The sequence below is a fragment of the Anopheles ziemanni genome, chromosome 2 (genome assembly GCF_943734765.1).
Source record: "Anopheles ziemanni chromosome 2, idAnoZiCoDA_A2_x.2, whole genome shotgun sequence".
In the NCBI taxonomy this organism is placed as follows: domain Eukaryota; kingdom Metazoa; phylum Arthropoda; class Insecta; order Diptera; family Culicidae; genus Anopheles; species Anopheles ziemanni.
In genome coordinates this window covers 41883344-41905439 of record NC_080705.1, presented here as the reverse complement: position 1 = coordinate 41905439, position 22096 = coordinate 41883344, and the positions used below count along the sequence as shown (strand labels likewise).

Sequence of the window (22096 nt, the reverse complement as noted above, 5' to 3'; positions counted from 1 at the left end):
GGCACGGTATTTGAAATATGCTATGGCCTGCAGATTTATCTTACTCATACCGCACATAGAACATGGGCGAAATCAGCAGGAATCGAAAACATTTGTCGACACAATTAATAAAACGGGTATCTGCCCTGTTATTTTTCTTTGTTGAATTTGGCATGATGATAGTCAGGAAATTATTCTATCCGTACAATGTAAAACACATTCCTCAGGTAAAGTCTTTAGTGATCAACAGTTCTTCTGTTTGGTCCGATAAATTTTTCATTACCATTCAGCCATGAGGCTGCCAGTGAGCCATTATCATATCAGAATAACAGGGAATTTGAATTTGGCATCTCACAGTTTGATACAGGTTCAATCTTCTAACTGGGCTGAAGCTTTGAGAAACTAAATTTAACACAACTTTACTAGATTCTAATGCAAATTCTTTCATCAACATGGGCCCGTGTAACCGGGCCGTTATACCTAGTACGGTCAAAACATTAGCGCACGTACATAATGTGTTTCTCAATTAGAAACCTGTTCCTCCGGACATTTGTAAATGGGTTTATTTATACGCGAACGAATTCGATGACCGTATGGACATTGGGATACAATGAGGAAAGGAAACCGTTCGAAATAAACGGAAAAAATGAAATGAAAATTCAAAATTTGAAGCACTTCAAACGGTGTTAGTGTTTTCTGTACCTTGGGCCAAATGAAAACACGATTGCTAGAGCAAAGCTGTACCAATTGGTTTGTGTCACGAATATTGTACACAAAGATCGAAAAAAGTATATAAACCTTAGAAGATTTGAAAATCAACAATTTTTTGCGCTTAAATCTGGGAATTCAGGATATACGTAAAACAAGTATTGAAAGGAAGTCTCGGTCTTGAAAAGTAATTCTTCAGTAATTACAAACATTATAAAAACTTGAGTGAACGAATGCAGTACACCTTAATTTTTAGTTCGCCTAATCTATCACATCACTTTAGAAGACATTTAATGAACAAACGAGTATGTGATGAATTCCGGGAATATTTTTAGATCAACTATTTAGCAACGATAACGATCCCAAAGAAATCACCTTAAACCTTCAATCGAAGTACCTGATGCAAACACACAATCTATCAAACTTTTCATTGAATGAATAAGACGAAAAATATCTATTTTCCCACATCTAATTGTCACCACTATGAGAAGTCATGGAAGTGGCGAACTAGAAAGAAATTCATTCAAAGCGTCGACCCCCTAAACCACTTTTGCTTTCCCTGCTTTCTAGGGGGCATGGAAATGCTGCTGATGCTGCTGATGTTTTGAGACATCCATCGATGGATCAATGAGCCATCAATCTAGGTTTTTTTAATCCAAACAAAAACTCAAACAGAACTCAGACAGAAGTGTTCCACGACCAACACAACTGTTGATAACGTCTAAGAGGATACATTACAAACTATAGGATGTTTGCTTAACATTTACTAGTCCTAAGAAGTTATGGCGCTAATTCTGTTTCTTTGAGAGCTATTCAACAAATTGCTATAGATGTAAGAAATTTAGATTCGGGCTATCTAATTAAAAGAATGCTTTAAAATATGCAAGAATAAATCCGATAATGATTATATCTATCATCAAAAAATAGTAGTTGGAATTTAATTTGGTAAAAGAAATGATATTTAGCTTATAAAAAATTGGAAACCACTATTCTAGTATAACATTCCACGTAGGAAAACTGTAACGCAGCAGCTGAACGGCTAACAAATAGCAAGAATAATTGATTGAAATTAGCTTTACCTTTGCTTCGCGCCGTTCTACTGAGAATCGAGCTTTACGCTACTGTGCACTGGATGATGGAAGGGCTTGAGGTGCAAAAGGGCGTCGGGTTTACTTAAATCTTTAGAAAATACGCATTAGTCCGTTCCACGTTGAATGTCTCAGCTGGCACAAAAAGCTGCCTCAACGATCTTATGCAAAGGAATATGACTACTTCCACCGGGTTGCTCCTCAATCACTTTCTAATCGAATGTGAGACTTACCTAAGAGGAAGAAAAAAGAGAGAAAAATAAACAAATATTAATCAATCGCTACAAACGTTTTTCTATTTTTATTTCAGGTGCAATGTTTATTATCTAACTTAAAACAACTACTTTTATAGAAATTCTCTTCTATATCTAAACATTCGAAAAGGTGGTTAAACGTATCGTGGAAAAAAAGACTTTTGAGCGCCCAACGTGGGGCTCGAACCCACGACCCTGAGATTAAGAGTCTCATGCTCTACCGACTGAGCTAGCCGGGCAGGTGAAGGTGGTTTACGCACAAGTCAGACAAAATCTGATCTTCGCAACATGAAAACGGGATAAAAATGAGCTCACTTGATTCGATAGCGTTGGCGCAGACGCAAACCGTACCCATTTTCTCACCACAGAGGCTACGAAAACTCAAATTCACTTGGTTTCCTCCTGCCATGGCAGGACCGCTTCACGACATGTGTAAAGTGCTCTCTGTTAAAATATATATTCCTGGAAACAATGCTCCCTTCTGATCCAGTGCGAAAATAACATATTTTGGGAAGTTCCTTCTTCAAATGGATAATGTGTATGTCTAGTCTATATATCGTAAGGTGTCTTGGAGACTCGTTTTTGCACAAAGTAGAACTTAGGGTGCTAAGTGATCTTCGTACGATCAAGTGATCTCCGTTCTCATATAACCAAGAATTTTTTATATTCTTCCACTCTTAAAAAACTTTGCGAAAATCATCATTCTACCTCAAAATAGAACAATGCATTACGTTGCTAGATTGCCATAAACACAAGCACAAATCATAATAAAAGAATGAAATAAATCAAGCCATTTTGTTAACTTTGTTTGTATCTTTACACTTTATGCAACATATTAAAAGAAAGTAAAGGAATCGGCGATTCTGTTTCTTGGTGGCAAAAGTTAATACAACCCGCAGAAAACATTCATAAAACAAATTATAATTTGTAAGTAAAACATAAATGGAGTGTAGATCTTTTCGTTGAACACAACTAATTTGTGCATTTTTACAAGTAGCGTGTTAGTTGAAACATGTTTCATTCTCAAAATTGTAAATGAGGTGATTTTATTTATGATTGTAGATTATGTTAACTGTCCAATTTCATTCAAATAATATTACACATGCAAGCACTCATGAAAATTTGAAAAAAAGTTACATCTTTTTCAAATGTACCTTAAAATGTCTGGATGTAATAAGTAAATGAAATATTTAAAAACTTAATTTTGAGTATGAAAAATAGGATTGTTTACGAAACCTTTTATTCTACTCGTTTATTAACCAATAAAAGATTAACCTAAGAAAGAGTTGTGTGCTTACGATGATCTGAAGAACCGTAAGCGGAAAAAAGAAAATGGCCCCACGTAGATGCAATAAGTGCATCATCAGACGCGACATGCGTTTTTTTTACATAAGAGTGTACTTAATTGAATGACTGCGTCCCGTGCTGCTTCCTTCCTGCCCCAGCATCAGCTGACCTATGCGCCGAACTTATGCTTTCTCCCCTTTCATTGAAACCATACCGCACGCGAGAGATAGGTCGTTCATTCACCGGAACCGGTCACCACGGTGTTTGAATTTCCACGATTTTCCTCCCTCCGAGTGCCGGTCCAACGGAAAGTTTGATCCATCGCACGTGTAAGCAACGCGGGTGCATATGCTTCGAGAGGGAAAGACTATTTTCGGCATCTTTTCCGTGACGAATGCTCCGGTGTAGGCGTAGGGAAAGCCCGAGGAGCGTCCCGAATTTTCCCACCGAACGTCGTCATTGAAATTGTGATCACGTTCGGTGCATTCGGGTTGCATTACCCTCGCTGGTGGGTCTGGTTGCTCGAAGTGCACAAGTCTCCTGGCTGGCACGTGCTGTCATCGATCATAAAATGCTCCGGCTGTGAGCTCCAAAGCAGACCCCGATCCGACGGCAACCGCTCTTGGCTAAGAAGAATCTTTTCTGCTTTCGCTTCTGGCTTTGCTGAATAACAACATCTTGCTCATTCTTCTTGGACTGCCATCAGATCAATGTGTGTTCTTGCTCCCCAAATATCCAGATTGCAATCCAATTTGCTGAAGTGGGCTTAGAGATTTCGGCAATCAATCATCTTTAACCATTTTCAAGTTTATTCTTCCACTTCGCTCCACGCTCCTTGGCGTAGCGCTTCCAAAATTTATCGTTCTAGTTCATTCAAAATATGAACATAGAAATTAGATGTTTAAAATAGGTTAAATATAAATATTTCATTTGTCGTATTTACGTATTTTAGTTTTTGATACAGTTTTGACAACCAAGTGAGATTATCAATAAAACCAGCTGGTAGTGAATTTCAAAGAGCACGTTAAGCCCAAAGGAACCAAAAAACTGCCTTAAAACAAACAGTACATAAAAGAGCAAACAAGTGCTGGCTAAAAAAATTACATATCCGTCGTAAAGTAAGACTATGCAGTAATGGTCCTGAGCAGCACCCTAAAGTAATCCATCTCAAATGAACGCACAACAAAAAAACAATCTGCAGTGGGAAGCAACTGCAAACCCTAAATCAACTACCGCGTTAGTCGCAAGTGAAAACCAAAAAGGCGAGTCGAAATGATTTTCGCAAACCGAGAGGAAAAAAATAACAAAAACTAGTGCAAAAAGCAAAACTCGGTCCGACGGGCTTTTAGCCGGTCCGTCAAGAAGGTTTGAAGCTGAAGCAATAATAAAAAAAAAGCTGTTTGAAAAGGAACGTTGCATTCAATCCGACCGACAGTTTGAAAACGAGCATGAATCATTAATCTCCTACCGCAGACAAGGCTCATAAAGATAATTAAGCAATTTCGACGCGTTGGTTTGTTTGCGACAGGGCTCTGCGGTGGGGATGTACCGGAAAAGGAAGTGGGACGGAAAAAGGACGTACTGGTGGATAAAGGAATTAAGAATGCATTGCGAGTGCTTTAGATTGCAAGTGGTCTCAGCTCGGGGAAGCTGGTTCATGAAATTCAAACCGAACCGATTGCATTATCATTCCATCTCCCTCCCGCCCTCAAAGGGGAAGTTTATTTCCGTCCACTTTCAATGACCAAATATTTTAACTGAACGTGGTGAGATTTTTCTTCATACCTCTTATTTGATCCAAACCGATCGCCTGTCTTCTGTAAAGTGCGTGGTGCGCACTCACACATTGCGTTATTAATGGAGCTCGATCTGTCTCCCATCATAACGAGGTGGAATATTTTCTCCCCTTCTTCGGCGGAAAGTACATGTGTGCAGCTGAACACATTTTCCGGACACGATCACTCCGCCGGAAGAGGTAAAGTTTTCAAGAAAACAAAAAACGGAAGCGATCGGCTCTCCTCTAGCGCCATACTCTGGTTAGGCGGTGTAGGAGGGGGACGGAAGAAAAAATTTAAGACGGCATGAATAAATCACCGGAAAAATTAAAACAAACCACACCATCGTCCAACGGACGGTAGGAAAATCTGCTTGCTCGGCCCTCACTTACACGGGATGCTGTTTATCCACTTTTTCCCGGATGGAAATGAATCCAAGCAGTGACGCATCGAACACTGTGCGACGGACGTGTGGATGTGATTCTTTTATTTTTCTGGCTTCGTCTGCTCTTACACTTTACGCACAAGAATTTTCCTCTCCACGGCGCACTTCCATTGCCGGTGGCTGCTGTTCGAAGCGCAGATGAAGCGGGCCATAAATTATGGTTATGAATTTTGAAACATTCACGAGCACGTGCTCGCTGGAATGAGCCATGGGCTGGCTGGTGATGGCACTACGTGGAGCACCGTTCCGGACTTAAAAGCGAGAAAGAAGCAGAAAAAAACCCACCGTACGTGAAGTAAACAAGAACGAATTAAATTGACACGCACGCCGGCATGAGTTAGTGATTGCGGCATTAGGAAGCCGGTGCGCGGTGTGAACCAAAGTGGTCGAATAGGGGAAGTTGAGCTGAGGAAAAATCTTGCCTTGCTTTTCACCATTTCGTGACGGAAGGAAAACAAATATTTTCATTAGCCTCGTTCGCTCAGAAGTGGGCGGAAGGTAATCTTTGCAAGGAAAGAACGAATGAGAAAACAACAAATAGCTGTGATTTGGCGCCGAATTTTATTTTGGGATCCGCGCGAGACGCAAAGGTTGATTAGCTTCGGACCAACATCGGACACGGGTGCTGATGCCAACCCTTCACACACAAGTGCCCGGCTAGCTCAGTCGGTAGAGCATGAGACTCTTAATCTCAGGGTCGTGGGTTCGAGCCCCACGTTGGGCGAGCATAGAAAAACCATTTCTTTTGGTGTATAAGGGACAAGAATAGACAGTTTTGTATCTGTTGATCTTGCACAAAAACTGTACTGAAAATAGTTAGTAAAATAAAATAGAAAGAAGAAATAAATAAACAAACCCTTTATTATTTATTTTTCAGAAAGAACGGCCTGGCCGTATTGCTTGTAAACAAATCCTTCCTAGCTTTGGTGTGATAATCTCTTTCAGGTGTTCAAAACAACAATCATTTGTATTTTAATGTTCTGGAACATATGAATGTACAAGTTATTTTTTGAAAATTTTTGTAAATTTTGTGAACATGTCATAATTTATCTCATATGTTTGAGTTGATCTTTCAAAAAAAAAAAAATTATCAAAAAAATTTAAAAATTAAATCTAGATTATTTCATCCATAAAATCCAAGACATACTGGTTTAAAATGCACCTCAACATAAATTTTAAAAAATAAAACAAAAATGCTTTTTGGTTAATAACTGTCTACAATTTACACCAATTCTGAAAATTTTACAGAAAAAAATGGAACAAATAAAGTCTCCAATGAAATTTAAGCACCCAGTACCCAATAATTTGCGTAATAAAATTGGTATTATGTTTTAGATGTTGCAATTCAATTTATTGTTTGTACGTCATTTTCCTACTGTGCATTTCCGCTAGTTGAAAAGAACATAAAAATAAATCTAAGTAACAAAAGTGCAAAAACATTAAAAAATAATCTACTACAAAGTACTGGTTTGGCTGCTCGACGGCTTACTGCGTGGTCGCAAACGACGAGGTACGCAAATGGAACGAAACTCAACCACGTGTTGCGACTAGGGTGAACAACAACGAACATTACAAAAAAAGGTCCTGGTGGTGCGGACCGGTACCCTCTACATACGGATGCTACTAGAGTGGCAACACTTTACCGGCATTCGGTTCACCCTGAGTACGAATTTGTCGTGACGGTTGGCAGCGCTATTGAAGCCTCCCATAGCATTGTTTGCGCGTTGTGTCTGTGTTGGGGGTGTCTGTACGTGTGTCTGTGTGTGGCGCGCGTAGTAGGCATGGGGAACAGTGGTGTGTTGTGGCACTATTGGTTTGTCACTAGAAAAATAAAGGTAATAAAAAGTAAATAAACCGGAACGTAGTAGAAGAAAAATAGAAAAAGGCAGGTTAATAAACAAGAAGCAAAAAACAATGGTTGGTTCAATAATACCGGAAACACACAGAAAATCCGCCAGCAGCAGTGGGTAGGCGAATAAGTTAGCTAAAGAAATATCAAGTAAATCAAATGATAACGAGATAATGGTGCCCAGTGCGTGGATGGTATGGAAATGCTGTTTGTGTTACGAAGTGCAACCTAAGATATCGTTGTCTGAAAAGCTGAAATGCACCATCGTCATCAGACGTGCAAATGTGATGCCCAAGGTGTTAAACATCGGCGATGAAATAAAGTGGAATTGCATTGAATTTTGTCATCCTACCAGACAACTTCTCGAATAAAGTGAACAAACCAACGCAACAAAATGCACCTTAAATTACAAATTCACCCAAGTGCTCGAATAATAAAATGAATTACTAAACTGCCCATGTCGTTTCCGATGCCATTCGGAGACCGTGTTGGTGTCTTCGTGTTGTGGTCGACCGAAGAAGACGAAATATTTTAATCATTAATTTAATTTTGCAACACCACCGCATCGGGCTGCTGTCTGCGTCCCGGACGCATCTCAGCGTCTTCCGGGGGACCCCGGATTCCATGGAGACACCGAGCTTTTGAAACTAATGACTGCCATTACTTCAACCGAGTACACCGTTGGGTCGAACACCATTTTTTGGCGATGAGTATCTTTTGCCGGTTGGAGGCTTTTGGTGGCGGAAGACGAGGGGTTCTAATTTAATTAGAACCATCTGTACGTTTGCTTCTCAACAGCTCGGCGACGTCTCGGACATGTCTCGCCTTTTTTATCTTCTCTTTGCACGCGCTCGATCGCCGCGGTGACGCCTCTTGAGGAAATGTTAAGTGACCTTGTTGTGTGAAGTGAAGGCATAAAAACACCGATCCGCAATCTTACGTTCAACTGCAATCGACTCTTACGTTTGGACCTGGCGGCCATTGCCATGAATCAAAACGAAGCTAAAGGGCAATGCGTGCCGATACAGTGCCTCCTAATCAGACCTCTCGCCAAGACTCAAGACCTGCTGTAGGTACAGCTGCACTGCTCTAATTTATCGACAATTTGTGCACCCTCCAGTGTGCACCATTGGTGGATCCCTTATTTGTCTTGCGATCGATTAGGGATCGTTTCTAATCGAATTTGGGGAAGAAGTTTCAGGTAGTCTTCGTCCCATTCTTGATAAGCGCAAAATCGTTTGGAAGAGTTGTTTTTCTGTGTTTGGCTCGTGCGCTTCGATCCCGCGTCAAGTGTGTGCGCCGATGGCAATCTGATCCGGCAATCTGACGATCGGCTACAGTTTGGTTTTTATTCGCGAACCAATTGGGTTTCTTCTTCCTCTCCCAAGAAGCCCGAAGCGAAGCGCATCAAATGGATCGAAGCTAGCGCACGAAAGAAAAAAAAGGGAACTTGCTAAACGGACCACAGACGTCACCCGGGATGGAAGCTAGCCAGCTGTGGCGAGATCGTGCCAAGTAGTGGTGCTGCTATTATGTTCGATCGGCGAATAGCTAAACCAAACCCTCCACCGATCCTCGATCGTGGCGCGGGGCGGCCGAGCATTATATGTTCAGCTGCGTTGAAGGAGTCGAACATTGGCTCCTCGGGGAGGGAACGGTCCTTCAAAGCCACCCGCTCCAGACAGAAGTGAGGTCCGGCCGCATCTAATCAAAATGGTCGAGGCTCGTGCCATCCATTCGATACTGCGCCAAACGCCGCCAAATTAAATACACAAAAAAGGGATAAACTGCCGCGATCGTCTTAAGGTGAGCAGGTAAAACAAGAAAAAGAACCCGAAAAGCCGCCCAAGCCTATAATACTATGCTGCTACTTCGGCTGCACCGACGAACCGGGCATTAGAGCAGCGAATTAGAGACGCGAGCCAGCAGCTGGCTGAATGCATAATTCGTTTTTGGTGGCAGCATTTGCAGCGGCTCTAGTTTACCTTTGTTTGTGTGCATGGAGGTTTTTTTTGCTTAAGTTCCTATAAAGGCAAGTCATCGGGTTTGTTTGAGGCCTTTTTTGCTGGCTCTTGCGAGAAATGATTTCCTAGAATTTGAGATAGGAAAAGAAGCAAAAGCTTTCCGGAAAGTGCATTGGAAGAAGATTTTGCCCCCGGTTTGATTGGCCAACGGAGGAAGCATCTGCAGGGATCTTCTCCGTCGGTTTGCTGGCGTCCTGATGTCCACCCCATAATATGGTTGGTTTTTTATATGCAGCTTAATCCAACGGCGTGAAGACCTCGTCACTCGTTGGTGCATTATCAAAGGTAATATCGGATGAAAGGTGCAATTAGCTGACATTACCCAGTAGAAGTAATTTTATGATGTTGGAACAAAAAAGAACTATACGAGCTATTCATAAAAAAAATGTTGGTGGTCGTCAGTTCAAAGTTTATTGCTACAAGCAAAATTGCTATCTAATCTTCAAATTGGTTGTACTTTTTAAGGGTCAGGTTGAAATTTAGTATTCGCTTTAGTATTTAGCTGGTAATCTATGACGTTAATAACATAATATAAAACGTGTTACAAACAAACCAATAATATAACCAATAATAAACCAAAATGCTGGAATTATAAAAAGTGAGTCATGTTTGTTTTCCACCATAAATTATAGCTCTTTACACATCACCAAACGAAGTGAAAGAGGAGTCTCCAAACTATGGTTCATGTTTAGGTAATTTAATATACTATACACAACACGGTTTATAATATCATTTTAAATTGAAATATTAACTTTTCTACATATCATTATGAGAAGCATACCATATTTTGATTTGAAACATTATTCGACAAAGAATATTAAAATTGATAATGTTTTTGAATGTAAAAATAAATTAAAGTGTTCAAATGTAAATAAAGATGCTTAAATCTGTTCTATTTTATAATGTAAAAAAAATATTTCACGCCCATCATTCCACATAGTAAATGAACAGGGCAACAATAGTAAGTCCAGTTGGACACAAGTTCCGTTTATAAGCCTTTCTTGAATTATTATAAAGTAGTTTACCTATCTACAAAGACCTATCTGAATTTGGCATTAAATAAACGGTGAGAATAAAAGTTTAACATTCTGATAATTTGACATCGTTTTCTAAGTTGATCTCTAAACGATCATTTCCGATTAATCAGAAATGAAAGCCTCTGACAAGAAGGCATAACATGTTCTGGCGAGAACTCATTGACGAAGTCGTTCATCATTACAGCTGGTCGGACGGTAGTTTGCAAAAAAACTCCTTCCTTTATGCCGTTCGTCTGATTGGAGGACAAAAAAGCGTACAATCGTCCGGGGCGCATCGAGACGTCACCATGGTTTCAAGCACGTCCAAGTGACGTCCGTTAGACAGTACATGAACATGTCAATCTCTCACTCTGGGTGCTGCACGATCATTTCAAAAAAAAGGAAATACCGCCAACGTCACGACATTAACGTGGCGAGACGCGCTAGTTTCTTCCTTTGAACTTTCAATTTCATTTCAGATGATATCAATGACGCCTGGTGATTGGGAAAGAAGAAATTGTTTTTGTTTTCCGTTCTGCCCCAGCTCGGTGATGTTGTTTTTGTCATTCCTAACTGCGTCCGCTCTCTCGATATCATCAAGCTTGATTTTCGTGTGTCTTCCTTGACGATTTGCAGCTCCCTCACGATGGATCCCTTCAGCAAACACGCAAGTGGACCAGCTCAGTTACAATCCGGCCGCATTCAGTCGACTCGGGAAGGTCTGCAATCCGTTCCTTAACCATTCCTCCTGCGTCGTGCTCCAGCACCACATGTTGAGTTCGTACGCCATCCAGCGCGTTTCGCTTCACTGGTGGCCGACGCATGAGGTTTCAAGGCCAACCATCGTTATGTTTATAAATTAACAAAACTCTATGTAAATCTAATGTGTATGTGCGCCGCCGACGACAACGACGCCAACCTCCTCGACTCTCCCTGACGAAGGCGCACGTACGGTCGGTCGTCCCTGCCGGCACGACTTCACTTTGCCATCGTTTTGTTATTAGTTTGAACATATTTAACATTGTTCGTGTGTGCGTGCTTGTACTCTTTTTTCGATGTGTTTCCTACCCCATATCGACCCTTTATTCGCGGGCCCAAACCCGCCGACAGACTGGCTGGCTGGCTGGCTGGCTGGGTGTTATGGGTCCCCGCCACAGTGTGCGTGTTTGTGAATGGAGGAATCGGAAGGGTGGCTCAATTGTTGATGCATAACGGACGGGCGTCCGAAAGGAGGGCGCAAGGATGGGCGCTTCAATTGACAGGAAAGTGCGAGAAGAAATGCACAGTGCGGTGGCCATTTTGCAAGCAGTCGTGGGCAGTGAGGGTTGGAGGCATCCTTGGGGGTTGGATAAGAATGAGAACGATAGAAGAAAAAACAAAGAACTGCGAAGAAAATGATTGGTTCGGAAGGCAACGTGATGAAAGTGCGAGATGTTTTTGTACTAATAGTTGATTGTAGCAGATGACGAACTAATGGACACATTTGTATTGCAGATCATGTTTCGATTAAAAAAATTGTACTTTTCATTCAACGTAAGAGGAAGAATTTCACAGTTCGAATCTCTAACATCGTTTGAATGGCCAATGCTTTCAAATGCGTCAATGATCTTTTATTTAACCCTAGTATCCGAAAAAGTGATGTAATTGACCATCTTAAAAATTTAATCGAGCTTACATATGTTATCATTCGAACATGTTGGATGACTGTCACACAAAAAATAAAATATCGCAAAATAACAATGAGAATCTGACTACCCTTTAGTTGATATGGTTTGAAGAGTACCTGATAACTTTTGAAGATGTAAGGAATTCGATTCTAATTGAGAGGTGCATTCTGGTATGGACAGCTACCATAACCATTTTATTTTAATAAACACAATGTCACAAAAATTCAGCAAAACATACTGTTGGGTAATGCCCACCTTCCTCCGTATGTTAACATGTCGCAAATATTTCGCACTATTATTGAATTAAAATTTTCTTTTGAAACTCAGTTAAATTTATAAACAACACACTTAAACATTGTACAGTTCAGTAAAGCTTAAATGAAGTGGAGAAAATTAAACTGTCCATTAGGGTCTCTAGGAGGATTTCATATAAAACTATGCATTACTTTCGATTATAAATATTTAAATTATCTGGCGGGTTTCACACACGGCGCAATAATATATACCCGGTATGTTCATAAACCTCTCCTGAGCAGACAAGAAAATGAATGACGGGTATAAAGGTGAAGTCAAACGTTCAAACTACTACCAGGGGACGTAATTCTGTGATTTTTGTTTGCGTGCCGTTAGAGTTTAATTTTTCTGTTTACCATAAAGCTCAAGACGACAAAAAAAGGAAACAACAATCCCACCAGAAAACAGGGTAAGCGCACGCGAAAAATCTCACGAAAAGTGCCAGAACGGAGGTGAAGGTGGGTGAGTATTTTTGATATACCACCCACTTCCTTGCTCCCACTATTCGCTCCTCTCCTAGTCAACAATTTTCGAGCGATGATGTTTAACATTTCCGTGGTGCGACGGCTGATTGTTTATTAAACATCGCACATTGTGCAGCCATTAATTGTATTGGAATCGGATGAAGGAAATGGTTGTGAATTTATGAGCGAGGGAGTGCCTTTTTGCGTGCTGGAATATCAGGAGGAGGTCAGCAGGGGCCGAGGGAGGTCTCTAGCTCACGGAAGCCAAGCATCGGTTGTGGTTATGAATATAAATAGACCCAAACAAACCGATCGATCGGCGGGAGTCGGGACGGGCGATGAAATTATTGTGATTATTGGAAAATTGTTTCAGTTTTTTTTTAACTTCCGCCACAAATGTGTCGTTTTCTCAGATGAGTTTATGTTACATGTAAGTAATGTAAGGACAGAAGGAAGTACTCTTGAATACCCCAAGAAACAATGTCCTCCTCACCCGGAGAGTAAACTCGCGATTGGCGATAGCATTCCCGAAATTTCAATTTTCGCTGGCCTTGGGCAGATGGACGAGAATCGACAAACTGTAAAATTTTACGCCTCTTCATCACGAGTCCCCCCACCATGTTCCGTTTCCATTACCTCCATTACCTTACCTTTCCCTTCGCCGAACAGTGTACGAGAGAGTGAGTAAAAAGGGGGAGCAAAAAGAGAATTTGGCTTCATTTCGGGTTTGGTTCCGAGAACAAGCTCAAGGACATCCAAACACACACAAACATTCTCTGATGCTGGAGGGGTTTATGCTGCAGTTATGTCTGCTGTCGTGTAGTTTCCGCATTTTGCTTTATGCTCACCCCAGCACCCTTCGCCGGTGGGCCCTTCTCCCGCCTAATGGTTTCCCCAAAAATACTGGCGACGGGTCGGCAATTGAAGGGGCATCTTTACGAAACCTACACTTAGATTGCATTTATCATCGCATCTCGCTTTTGGGGCGCTTCGCGTCCGCCCGTAGTACCCGGGGCACCTTGGAGCTACCGAGATGCGCCGGGATTTGTGGCATGCATCAAGGACGAATGGTGGTTGTTTGGGTAGAAGAAGCAACACAACGCAACTGCTGTGGGGCGCACATGACGCCGCGAGGATATAACCGTGGCCGTAAAATGGTTTGGGACATTAAAACCCCGACACCAACCGGGGAGGTAGTTCGAAGGAGGTGTCTTGGTGCAAACAAAAAAGTACACACGCGCACACACAACGCTCTCGTTCGCGGGACCAAAGAAGGAAGGGCGCCTAATAACGGCCATTAGGGGCGGCTAATATGATTAATAAAATCAAAGGCTCCGTGCAAGCCGCGAACTCGGTGGCGCTGGCTCGAGCCGTCTTCCGCTGGGAGGAAAATCTCTCCAGTCGGCCAGCCAGAATCGGTGGCGGCTCGGGAAAAGTAAAAAGGGGCCCGCCATAGCACGATCGAACGGATCGAAACCGAGAAATTGGGTGAAAATTACAGCCCAACGCACAGCCGAATTGTTTGCTTATTTTTTAACAATCAATTCTATAGTTTTATTTGCACAGAGCGTAATTGGCGTAATTTTTTCGAAGCAAAGTCTTACGAGATCGCTGCTTTTTTCCAAGGCAATGCTGACAGTAAAATTGTACCAACACATTTGAGTTTCACATGCGAAAGGTAGGGTTTAATGATTTGAAAAAATGATGTGCTGATAAGTTTTCGTCGTATAAGTTCCGCAGTAACGGTTTTCCAAGACTTAAAGTCTCAAATGTTCTAAGGTTTACTAACGTCCCGGATACTTTTATTTATTTGATCAATTTCATCTACGTTTTAGTATTACTTCATTACACATAAATACAATAGGAAAGTAATATTGAACACGTTTTTGAATTTTCAACGCGAGCCAATGAGCAAACTTACAGCCTAAACTACAACAGCATTTTGATGATTTATTATTCCCGTTGGAAGGACTTCTTGAATGCTTTTGGCATTCCCAGAGTAATCTGTTCGCGTTAGACAAAAACAACTGAGTGGAAGCAAACAGAGAAATGGCGAGGCATTAAATGAAGAGAGGGATGGTTCTAATTATTATATCAAAAGTTCGTTCCAACTACTTAAAACCAATTCCGTTCCCTGCGTCTGGCCTTCCGTTGGTGGTGAGCGGTAAAAAGGGGTTTGATATCGTGCCGTACCGTGTGTCCAAGGCGAGACGCATAATTTCACTCTAATTTAGAATTTTTCCCCTTTTGCTGGACGCCTCATCCACCCTTGCCGGTCCTGCCAGCGCACTAAATTAACCTTCCTTCCGTGCGTCTTTTTGCCTTTTCCTCACCCAGACGGATATTCGCCGTTACGGTGTGGACATGCCAGCTCTCCCGCACTTCGACAGAAATCCATCAAAAACTTAACATTCAAACGGGTCCGGGGCTCGGGGAACATTCAAACAACATGACGCGCTTCATTCGCAACGCATCAAACGTTCATCCTTTCGCACCGTCGAAGGGGGCGGCGAGGGAACGGGCTGTGGAGGAAGATCCCTTTGGCGGGGGGATTGCACATTCATACCCGTTCCGATTACCGTTGAAAGAGTGAGCAAACACCCGGGTCGTCGCGGTTGTTGATGAGGTTTAAAAAACGAGACAAAAAAGAATCGTTTGAAGCGAAAGAAACGAGGCGTCCTGGGGATCCTTTTCGTGCCGGAAATTACCGTTCGGTCGAAGGGAAAGGCCGAATGGGCGAGAGGACAAGCAAGAGGCACAGTTAAGCACACGCTCACTCAATTCGTCCAACTCGCCACTGGGCCGGGAGCGCCGACAAGGACATCCTGATCCTGGGCCACATCCCGGTGAAGGAAAAACGCCGGCAGAACGGCGAAATTGTGGGTTGTCTGGGAAGTGGTGCATGGACATTTTAACATACTTTGGGACGGGGATGTCCGGTGGTTCACTGGGTGTCCGGGAATTGCGTTATTGCAAAAAGAAACAAATTTACCGTTTGTTACTTGCGTGATGTCTGCAGGCGTGTGTATTTAAAAAAACTGACTAACCCTCTCTTTCTCTATTTCTCTTTCTCTCACTCTCTACACCTCTTAGTTCACGCACATGGAACACGGAACATAAGGAACACTTTTACCGTCAATGTGTGGTGACGTTCTCAGCTATCGCTTCCGTAGAAACCAAGGCGTCCCCCCCGGCCTAGGGAAACTTTTTCGAACAACAAACGCTCGCTCATTATCCTTTTTTGTAGCAACAAAAAGAACCCAATTGAGGATTAAACGGTTCTTTGCAGGGATCTGGGTGGGTTGTTTTTTAATGTTTGATTTGTTTCTCCAACCAAAAGATTGGTCCTTCATTTCATGCGATTGCACGCAATGGTTTGTTGTGAGAGAAAGCTTCAATAATTAGTACACAAAATATGTCATTTTTCAAACCAGGGAGGACTACCCTTTTCACTTAGTTTTATAGCTAATTAGGTAGAAAAATTGGGATTGAATAAATTACTAATATGTAATATGGTAATTTTTACAGGAAAATTCAATGTAAAAGTTTCATAATTTTTTTTCATTTTTAATTTGCAAAATTAAATTAAATTGTGGAGCTTTCTCCAACAGTTTTATCATTTTTAATTTATTTTAAAAACGATATTTTGCATTGGTATGAAGAGGTAATTTCAAAAACAAAAAAGTCATGGAGCATGATATTAGTAATCTGTTCATAAGCCAGATCCACCTTCCAAGGAAAACAAAAATCTCATTTGTTCCAATTGTCTGCTTCCTTCCATGTCTGCGACCATGTCTCCAGGGTGAGTTCGAGCCTTAGAAAAATAAAGCGCCCCACTCAAGGCTAATTCGAACACGCCGAAATGCATTCTGCGGACGCGTCATAGAAATCAAACGTGCACACCGCAAAATTAACCTGTCGGAAGCGAACGGCCATAAAGCCGAACGACGGACGCATTCCGACCACCCGGCGGCATCGAAGATTGCGCTCAATTTGGAGAGCGCAACCTCCATCAAAGCTCAATAAGCTTCAATCGCGGTTCGGCTCGCGGTTAAGTACATTTTAATTGTGCACCTTCCACGTCAATACCGCGAACTGGAAATCCAGTGGGGGTTCTGGTGGGCTTCGGGCGTATGGCGCCGTCGAATCGGGCTGGAGGGGTGGGAAATCAAAGGCCCTATGCCGTGACTGCAGGTTGTGCAGTCGCGAACCCGATGGTTAAATGACGATCAATTATGAACCGGCGATCGGTCGGCGGTGCAATGGGAGTAAACGTTAATTTAGTGCACCTATCTTTTTTTAAGGGGTAAGTTTTGACGCATTTTTTGTTCCCAGAAATATTTATTCTTTTGCATTATCTGAGCCATTCTAACTCAACTGGCCGACGGTCATTCATGATTCCAAACCATGGTGGCTTAATGCACCTTTGTGCCTCTGATTTAACCGATTCCATCGAGCCTTGATCGGCAAGAAGATTGAAAGCCAGACTGACAGGTCTTTTGACGACGGCACGGTTATACCCAAATTTATTTTCTTTTTTGTAGCAGTTTTACTTAGCTAATTAGGATCGAAAACATAGGAAGGCGTGTTACTATTACTAATTGTTAAGGGTTACTAAAAGAATAAATACAATAGAGTAATATTAAAATGATCACTTTTATTAAAACTTCAAGTTTAAAAATAATTGGTTAAGAATACCTAAAATTAGGAACTAAATTAATTTTCGCTTTGAAGGTAACAAAAAACCTTCGAAAAGTAAAACACATCTCAAATGCATGGATCGAGGATCGTTCGCCTTCCAAATATCCTTGAGGCAACATGCGCCTAAACGGCACGTACCGAAACCTGGTCGGTCGCAAATAAAATCGCGAGCCTGAAAGAAAAAAAGCGAACAAACATGGAAAAAGATACATTCAGAAGAGCGTCCGCAAAGACGCGTATATAAAACTACAAAATCGCCCATATCGGTGTCGGGCGGGCTACATTATGGAGCCACGCTAAGCCCCCTGGTGGAGACTTGGGTCCCTTGGGGGAAAAGGCAAGATGGGTTTATGAGCGCCGCAAAATTATACCCAAAATAAAAAAAAAACTTTTCTGCTGCCGTATGGGGATTGTGTGTTTGTGTGTATATGGTTGCTCACGGAAAATGTTTCAAGGTTCTTGTGGGTTCGCTTATTATTATTATATGCATTAAATTATCTTTTACACTCTTCGCCTCGCAGTGAAAACACGATCGCGAGAGGGTAAAATTTTGTTAGAAGACTTATCGCAAAAATGTCTCAAAAGTCTTAAAATGTAACTAATCTCTTCTGTACCCTAAAATAATGCAGTTTGATTCTTAGAGGGTAAGAAGGATCAGGTATCGAATGTAGAGGAATAGGCTTCCGCTCTTTTATTAAAATACAATCACACATGTTGTGGTTTAAATGTTTATGGTCTTCAAAAAATTAAAAAAATCACAGTTATACTGTTTAAGAAAACATCTCCACAAGATTTATTTAAAAACAAGGTTTTATCCTTGTCTTACCTACATTGCACTTTTGACTTCAACATTGAAACATGAACACACTCTGAATTGAACCGTTAGCACCAGGTTTTGGATGGTTGCATGTTTGACAAGAGTGAAATTGGCGCAGCACACGAGAACATGGGCAGCCACCGGACAGCGGGTCGCTCCACGCAAGACGCAAACAAAACCTTGAGCTGCAATTTTCCCAGCTCCTGCCCAATCTCGTTGAACGGTTTCTCTGCGTGGCGGTTACTTTCCTGCGGGTTCCCTTGGGCTCGTTATTGCTCCACTGCACTGTTGGATTGTCCCGAGGCAACGGCGTCTAACGGGACTTACGGTGCTTTTGTTCTTACGGCCGGCCGGCGAACCGGACGCCATGTTGGAAGCGCTGGATTCCGGGTTTGACACCGCTTCCCTTACGTAGCCCCAGTCCCTTGCAGGCGGCAGATGAGCAAGCTGGAGCACAATTCCGAAAGAATAGGACCGAAAAAGGGTTCCAATTCCTGGTACTCGCCGTTTTGGACCCGGGCGACCGACAGTTTGCACTCGGCGGCGCATTTCGCATCGCCTATCGATGGATTAATGTTTCCGCCCTTTCGAAATTATAGCATTCGTGCAGTGAATCTTAATGAGAATCGCTTTTCGCTCATGCGAACAGCCCATGGCCGCCGGTGGGAATGCCGGTATCCTTTCGCCACCGGTATCCGTGCCAGTGGGGATCATCTTCTATCGATTACCGTTGGATTTGGAAGCCAGGTACCGGAAGATCAGTCGATTTTGGGGATGTAATGGTTACCGAGGGGATAAAGTTCTGAATAAAATACCTGTATCAACTAATTCATACCTGGGTTAAGTGTATTCCAGTGTTAGAAATTAAAAATTGTGTAAAAATCGATACAAGCGGTGTCTACTATACCCTATTATAAATTCAAACATCTATTATTTCATAACATTGTCGGCCTCCTCGGTTGGATATCCTCGATCGTTTTTATAATTGACAGCCACATTTTTAGATATCATTTACAGAATTTCTTTGGAATAGTACTGCACACATTTTTTCTTCCCAGATTCAAACATTTTTCAAATCCATTTCATTGTGTCCGTAGGACTTCCATACTTATTTTATTCGCAAATTTGATGGATTGCAGAATTGAACTGGACCAAAGTGGGTATGTTTCTTTTTGTTCGTATTTGATAGAGTATATGACCACTCTAAACCATACATTGAATTGCGATCTTATGAACTGGGAGACCAGATAAAAAGACGGACAAATTTGTTCGTGAACATGGAATTTTTCGAATGATGCCCGGATAATACTTGGGTCTATGAGACCAAGATCTGTCTTTTTTAACAGTCTGGGACTACAACAGGACAAACAGCTTACATCGGACGCTCTGTCAGCGTGCCACAGAAACGCTTGTTTATCTCATAACGGGACTAATTGGCCTTTTATTAAATATGAACAATTGATGGACCAAATAACAAATTTTATGTCTAGTCTAAACACTGTATAATATTTAAAAACTATGTGCAAAGTCCATGAACTGTGGAGTGCACTGAACGACTCGAGAAAAAAAGTAAATGAGAATAGATTGGACACCGTGTAGTAGACTCGTTTTTTGATCAAGGATCGATTAAGTCCGTTTACGGTAGATGATTTTACCTGGCCCACGAGGAGATTTTATTTAACTTATAACCTAACCTTATTATACACTATATATACTACGATTATAAAAAGTTAATACAAGATGTATCCGGTATATTGCTTTATTGATCATTTAAAAATCATTACAAAATTTACAATCAACGTCTTGTGGTGTTTTTGACTGTCAATTTCAGGGTTTCCATGTTTTACACAAAATATAAAAAGTGATCCCTGATCTAGCTGAGAATACATTTAAACTATCAAATAACGATTTTTTTTCCATATTTACTTCCTTAAAGCATTACTATAGACCAAAGACATTTAACAGTCAGGTCGCAGCATACCATGTAACGAGCCGAAAACCGTGGGAAAATTTTTGACAGTTGGTTAAAATTTTGTTTACCTCTTACGAGTGAGCAGGAAAAGTATGCCTTGGTTGTTCTTACGTGCGAGCTGTAGAGATTTGTCTTGGTTGGTTGTAACAACGGTAAATTTGTTCCTCTCAGCAGAAATCGAAATAGGTATGTAAATTAGTTTTGTATTTAGAAAATGAAATAATTATTGATTTTGCCATTTCAGTTCACAAAATGACTTCGAGGTGTGCTGCATCATTTTGCGGAAATAGCCGATATTTAGTGAAGAAAAATAAATTAGATGTGATTTTTCACAAATTTCTTGGCGATTTGAAACTATCCGAAAAATGGGCGCTATTTTGTAAGAGAGTAGAAGCTTGGACACCTTCTAGAAACCATTATCTTTGTTCAGCACATTTTGTTAAGGAGGATTATCAATTGATATGTGCTCTTTCGAAAGAAACCGAAAGATCATTGAAAACTCTTAAAGCTCATGGTAAGTGACCATGTTTTTGTAATTATTTCAAGACGAGATATAGAATTATTTCGTAAAGCATCCGTGAAGACATAACTTTCAACTTAAAGTTGAGTTTTCGCAGTGACTACTTGAATAAAAAATGACCGAGGTGCCACACGCAAGCGAACCAACGCGTATTTTTGGCCAGAGCTTTGTGCGGCGTTCGGTGTAGAACATATTTTTTAAAGGGGGTCAGTTTTTTTACCCTTTCATGGAAGGGGAGTCATGCAGAAAAAAAACGTTCGTTCGATGTAAGTAGCTTCACGTGTGGCATCTCGATTAAACTAACGAGAAGAGAATAATCTTTTGGTTCTACTCTGTCGAAACGGCAGAAATAAAGTCGCTGTTCCCAGCCAAGACCGGCCCATCCTCTATCAGGAGAATTGACTATCTTCGTAAGCACTGGGAAAAGAAGTAGTACCCCTCAATGGGGCTAGAAATCAATATTCATCGTATCTAGTAATAAGTTTCGAGAGTTTAGATTCATCTCGAAAGAATCAACATTCCTTAACTCAAAAGAATCATCATTCATCGTAGCTAGTAATAAGATTCTAGAGTTTCCTTCAAATTGTAAGCTAAATTTAATGATTCATTGAGAGTCATCATCACAATTCAGTACCGCATGATGAACTGTTGGAATTATGAAGATAAAATGACGAGGGTTAAAGTTAGAAACGGATACGGATGCTTCATGACGGAACTATAAAATATGCCAATTATTTTATTTTATTTTCTTATGTTACAGCTGTTCCTTCCGTAATAAAAAAAATAGCAACAGAAATTCATTCACAATAGGAGAACAATGACAACGTTCCAACATCATCAATGAGCGATATAAATAGTATTGGTGATGATGTTACTGTTTCATGCCCCTGTTGTATGAAAAAAGATAGTGAAATTAATCGCCTTAAACTGCAAACGAAAAAAATGCAAGCAAGCTACCAGCAATTACTGGAAGTGAACCAATTTTTGGCAAAACAACTTGAAGAGGCTTGCAAAAATGCAAGTGCTTTCCAACAAGAAGCAGAAACCATGAAAACAAAGTTGAATAAGTTAAAAGAAACTGCGATAGGCCAAAAAGAATTTCAGGAAAAGATGAAAAGCGTTCTTAAGGGCACCTTAACATCTAATCAGATAGATTTAATTTCTAAAACAAAAAAGCGAGTTAGATGGTCTAAAGAAGAAATTAGCAAGTTCTTTACTTTACGTTATTTTGGTAAA

The 22096-nt window shown here is 41.1% G+C and overlaps 2 non-coding genes across 2 annotated transcripts; one reads left to right on the top strand and one right to left on the bottom strand.

The window, feature by feature from the left end:
- Nucleotides 1-2195: 2195 nt before the first annotated feature.
- Trnak-cuu (transfer RNA lysine (anticodon CUU)) lies at nucleotides 2196-2268 on the bottom strand. Its single transcript has one exon. It is a non-coding gene; the product is annotated as a tRNA-Lys (tRNA).
- Nucleotides 2269-6187: 3919 nt separating this feature from the next.
- Trnak-cuu (transfer RNA lysine (anticodon CUU)) lies at nucleotides 6188-6260 on the top strand. The gene has a single exon. It is a non-coding gene; the product is annotated as a tRNA-Lys (tRNA).
- Nucleotides 6261-22096: the final 15836 nt, after the last annotated feature.